This window comes from Pinus tabuliformis, chromosome 8, assembly GCF_031772625.1.
Source record: "Pinus tabuliformis cultivar Carrire ecotype Pingquan chromosome 8, CPIR1, whole genome shotgun sequence".
NCBI classification, from domain to species: domain Eukaryota; kingdom Viridiplantae; phylum Streptophyta; class Pinopsida; order Pinales; family Pinaceae; genus Pinus; species Pinus tabuliformis.
The window spans coordinates 1,513,199,736-1,513,205,915 of NC_142294.1; positions in this window are offsets into that span (position 1 = coordinate 1,513,199,736).

Here is a 6,180-nt window from a genome sequence, read left to right on the forward strand (position 1 = left end):
AATGTATATTATTTCCCGAACCATAAAACAAATGTAAATCTATTATCACCAATTATGACAGAAAAGTTGACAATGACCGCATGAGACTCTATATGCATGATAGCTGTCCTATCTTCCTAGCCTCACATCATATCACAACAGTCTCTCACTTATTAAGCGATCTGACCTTGCATCTCGATTTCGATAACCTGCTACTTTTCTAAAAATGGCATGTTGATATACATTTTTCCTTTATGACTCTGTTCCAGGGAAGATCATCACGCCGCTCCTTTATTTGATGGCCGGGACAGCCTATCACATTGCGAGGGGGGAGGTTAACCTCATCATTCGCTAGATTACATGTCAGACCACTATTCGGGAAATTGCGTACCTGGGAATAGCACGACTCAACGACATACGATTTTTTTTTATTTTTGCATGGCTTGCTGTTCCTAAGTCATTTCCATAGTATGCTCTGCGGCACTAGTAAAGTCCTTTAGATTTTGAGTGAGTCCTGCATCTGTTAGTTTCTCTATTTTTTAACAGCGTGAACAACTTGTTGTTCCATTTTCAATTCTGAGATTTTACAGGGAAATCAAAAACATGGGAGGAAAATCGATTCGGAGAGAACCACAGGTGTTAACAGTCTCTGATGCTGCATGGGAAATCCTCGCAAGAGAAGGTTGGTTAACTTATCTCAATCACTTACAGGAATCCAATGAGATTGTAGTAATAGAATTCTTGCAGAACTTGCAAGAATATCACTCCACAGTAAGGTGGAGACATATAGCAGTCACTGATGACATAATCGCAGAGGTCTTGCGACTGCTAGCCACTGGACCTGTATGGACGTTAAAGAAGGAGAGATTACAAAAGATAATAGAAACCTTCCAGTAGGAAGGCCAGAACCTAACAATTAGAGGAAAGGGGGTTCTACCAGCAGCATTAGGAGAGCCATGGGCGGAACTGGCGAAGACGATTCAGAGCTACATCACCTGTGAAGGTAAGAAAGATGTGGTAAGCCACGACACCTTAAACTTTTAGCCGTATTAAAGCAAAAATGCTTTGTAAACTTACCTGCATTTTTGAATTCATTACTTCATGATGTTGCACGGAGCATGAAAAATGCACAACATGTAAAATCAGTTGTTAGTTACCATGGGTTGATACGGTTAATAGTTAGCCATAGCCTTACCCAGCAGCAGAGCAGCTGGGAAGAGCTAACTGCCATAATAGATGGGGGATTGACCATGCCATCTGCAAAACGTAAACATGCCACCAGTACACTAGAGCACCCAGAAAAATGAAGGAAATCGGTCCGATTAGCACGGATTAAAGGGAGGCTGGAAAATTCCCAAGGAGATACTAGCCAACCAATAGAGATAGATGATACAGGAGATGAACAACCCCCACAATTAGAAGGAGAAGAAAATTAGAAAGTAATGCAAGGAAATGTGGAAGGAGAAATGGAGGAAGAAACTGCGCAACCTGAGTAGTAGGAGGAAACAGAACAACATGAAGGCAGCACATTGCATAATCCATTGAGAGAAGATGAATTGGCCAATATGGGCGAATATGGCCAACCTCTCAGCCCACCTGATCTCCATGCTGAAGAAGAACCAAAAGAACACTCTGCTCAGGATAAAAATGCACTCGAAGAATTACATGACAAGGAGGTAGAAAAGGAGAAACAACCTATTCATGATGGAAGTACGATGGGAGAGAAAAGAGATGCAGAATAGGAACAATCAGTTCCTAGCCAGACTACACCTGAAGAAATTCTGGAAGAAGGGGAGACGGAAAAAGAAGTCACTCAAGAAATAACAGAACTAGCTAGGGTTCTTGGCCCTAAGCAACCCAAGCAGAGCAACGAAGAAGCACCACAAGGAGAAAACTAGGGAATTGATCGAGATAACAGTCCAGGCTGCAGTGAAGAGTATGTTGTTCCTTCTAAGGAAATTGAGGAAATTAAGAGGTTACGGAAAGAACATCAAAGACTATTGAATGTAATAGTTCAACTTCGACAACAAATTAGGATTTTGAAAACAAGGAAAAGGGTAAAAAGGACTTCGGGAGGGAAACATGCAACCACTCCAGCAAAACCCCTCAAGACAAAGGTTCGGAGGACCAGAGTCCATACTGTTGTTCGAAACCCTATCGAAAAGCGGTCTGTTGTTCCAAATGTTGTTGAGGAGCAGTCTGTTGTTCAAAATCAAAAGGAACAACATTTAACTGTTACCCATGTTGAAATACAAATGGATGATATATTGACCTGCAATAAATAAATTCAGACAGAGGCACAACCCTTGGGGGAAATACGGGCCATGAACACAAGAAAACGCCATAAGAAGATTCAGGTAAACCTCCCAGTCTCCACCACCATGTGGGATAGTGATCCGAGGACGGTAACCCTACGAGAGGGTTTGACTCAAGCTCAACAAGCAACAAAAAAACTCATAGAAAAAACAGTTCCTCGAGAAAGGTATGAAGAACTACAGCAGCAGCTAAGGAACGTTAATTTATCTGAAAACCAGGCCTTTGAAGGGTGGCGAAGGAAGAAGAAAAAGTTGCGAAGGTAACTCGTAGGTTAGATATAGTCATCAAGCAAATGGATACCTTATGCTCTTTGTACAATGACTTCTTAACATGTAGAGCCCCTGCTAAGAATTATGCCTTGTTTTTAATGGAACGATATCTACAATTGAAAATAAAGGCTCTTAAGGCAGGCACCCCTATAAAAATTAATACCATCAATTATTTTATAAACTGCTATAAGCAATATGGGGTAAAGGTTCAAAGATTACTGTGTGAATTCTATTTTCATAACCTTGTGTTAGACCAAGAGACCGATCAGAACCCCAACCCTTTTGTTGGGGATATCCAATTACAGACATTTATTTCATTTGGGGTTAATCAAATTAAATGGCTTAAAGCCTATAATGCTTTCCAAAGACAAGAAAAAGGATTAGAATCGTGGGTAAGAGCTGAGCCTAGGGATCCAATATAGTTGTGGAGGGAACATAGGAACCTCATGGGGACTCCAGGCGTAATTGAAGCATTAGGACCCATTCATACAACAGTCAATCGGCAGGGAATAGAATACTTTCTCACTATTAAATAACTTGCCATTGATGCGGCTAAATTTCGATATCAGATCTCTAATCCAAATATCTAACTCAGGGAACCATTTAATTATGAAAATTTTAAGTTAGCTACCAGCCGCTTGCACCTTTATGGCGAAATCATTTTGAGGGCAGGGCCATCCTGGTTAGGATATAGGTTTTGGAGTCCAATTATTTGGCACTCTGCACCTGGATACCAAGCCCTGTACGAGATGCCTGACGGTCAAACAACCCATTTTTTGAACACCTAGTTATGCATCATGGCTGTAGACCCCCACATGAGATCCCATCTCTAGCCTACTCCCTCACTGCCTTACATGTCAACTACAATATTTTCATGAGGGCATGAAACATGGTAAGCACGGGGGTGTGTGGAGTACCAAAGAAGGTATGTTTTTGGTGGTAATTTCAACATCTTATCATTAGAACTTACAAACCTTTGGAATCATGAACTAGGTAGATGATAAGGAATTGTAATAAAACCTGTAAGATTAATGTGCAAAATGAAAACACCGACAATTGTCATTTTCTTATGCAGGAAGAAGGAAAAACAAAAGACTGCCGTTCCAAAGGAAAGGACAAGGCCAAGTTAACCGTTGTCCCTTTGACGGGGAACCGCATGTAAACAAGGCAAACCAAATCAAAGCGTATTAGCCCAGGAAAGGAAATGGAGATATCAGCTCAGCCCAAGAAAGTAAAGAGATAACTGAGGGTCAATGGTTCAGCGAATCCCTCAGGATCCTTTGATCCTGAGGGATTGTTGCTTTAACTATTTTTTCACCTAGACATCTCCGCCTTCGCCATTATAAAAAGGGGCAACACTGTTAGCCTGGGGGGATAGTCTGTTATGTTTTTATGTAATTTCTCTTAAAGTTGAGACTTTTATCATCGACTCTCACTGAGAAGTGATCCTCTATAATTTCGTCTTATGCATTAATACAAACTTGGTTGTTATTTCATCTCTGATCCTGAAATAACTTCAGGCGGTGTACCCCTGGAGGCTGAGGGCCCGGCCCTAGTGGAACACTTGCTCCTGTACTATTACTTTTGGTTTATGCATGGTTTTGCTTATCAACTCCATTTGGTAATCTAATATGTTCTGTTATTTTACATCACAGCTCTGCTACGTTTGATTTACTGAGTAATATCATTTCTGAAGATAGAACCATTATATTAACTTTGCAACATTTTATTGTTCCTTTAAGTGCTGATATAATATTGCCGGTCTTTACAGAATACTGTTGCCATTCAATTACAGAGTATTTAAGTTGTACACTTATTCAATGGTATTACTGAATTCATCTTAGAGATTATATTTCCTTACGATTGTTGAATCTATAGACATTAGTCTTCCATTCCGGAATACAGTCGTATTCTTTATAACTGAGATTGATAACCAGGTTACCAAGATCAGATTACTATTAAGGTGTGTTGTGTGCATGTATGTGTGGCTTTCAAGCGCTATTCTATAGTCCATTATTAATCAGTGTTGTTCCATTTCTGTGTTGTTTGATTCATCCTTAAAGGTAGAGGATTGTTATTTGATTTTTGTAGGACACGATTGTTGCATTTGATCTTGTAGACTAAGGTATTGTTGCTCATTAAACTTAATTGTTGTTACAGTTTCCTAGTTGTTGTTCCATTTCTTATCTGCTGTTCCATTTCCTGTTATTCGCATTATTATTGCTTCGGTGTGTAGAACAATCTGAGACTTTAGTGGGCATTGACATTTATTGTCTCGCTCCCAGATCGACGGTTTGTTCCTTGACTTCCTTTGGTCTCATCAGTTTACAAAGGGATGAGTTACTGCTACTCAACCCTTGACTGATAACTTGCTTAGTTTTTTGAATGTGTGGTTTAGTCTTTAAAAGTAGTTTGCTGTAAACAAGCATTCGTTTACTCTTGTATTTTGGAGCACTATACTACTAGCATTACTCTGGAAAATCACAACCTCAGACTGAGACACTCTTTGAAATAACAAAACGTTCCTGGATTGACAAACTAATGTGAGATAATTAGAGGTGAAAGAGACCCTTTTTACAGCTCGACAGTAAGGATATGATATCCCTTAATATGATTTGAATTCAAATCATGATCCTCAATCCATGATATTCAAATTCCAGTTGTTGGAGACAAATCTGCTGATTTTTCTTAGTGATTACAATAATTTATGAACTGATTGCAGGAGTTGCTGAGCAGACACCTTGTGTTGACCAATCATTGACTTGAGGGTTGCAACTATCTACAAGGAGGCTATATAGGTATTTATCTATTATATTAACATTTTGAATTCTTTCAAAGTGTAAAAATTAGATTGGCTAACATGGAACCCCATAGAGCTTGGAAGAATTACAAGAATTCTGTTTTTGTTGATTTCCTATAATTAAAAGAATTCCTGTAGATTGATGTTTTGAAAATTCGTACATGAATAAATTCTTATAATAAATATTTATAAATAAAAAATATAAGATTTTTTATGAAAGAAAATTACCTTTATTTTAACTTTTTCATGCTATTATCCTCACAAAATTGATAAAAGGGAAGAATTTGGTTCAAATCTGGGGATAAAAGAGTTTGGAATAAGGTGGTTAAAAGTATCAAAATTTCTACACAATAAGGAGAAATTTTTCACCCATCTGTGGTATATGTTTATGGAGACATGCACTTTTATAGGAGGTGTTTTACACACATGCTTGCATTAAAAGGAAGCTCATTTTTTATGTTTTATCATTGAGATAACTATTTTTTAGGTCATATTGTGATCTACTTAACTTGAACCACACATTTTATTATATTTAGACATTTTAGTCAATTTTAAAGATAAAGAAATTTGTTTTCCCTCATATAAATATAGGGAAGTCTATTTAGCAAAGGATCATTGTAACACACTCACACATTAATTAGAGAGTGCACACTAGTGTCTCTTTTCTCTTTTATGTAATAGAATATTGACTGAGAAAATTGCCTTGGGGTGTGTACTATGATTAGAAGGAATTTTCTCCTAGATAATAAAGTGGTTTGATTGTGATTTTGTGCAACTTTATTGTGAGTATAATATTCCATTTTGAAATTGTTGTAT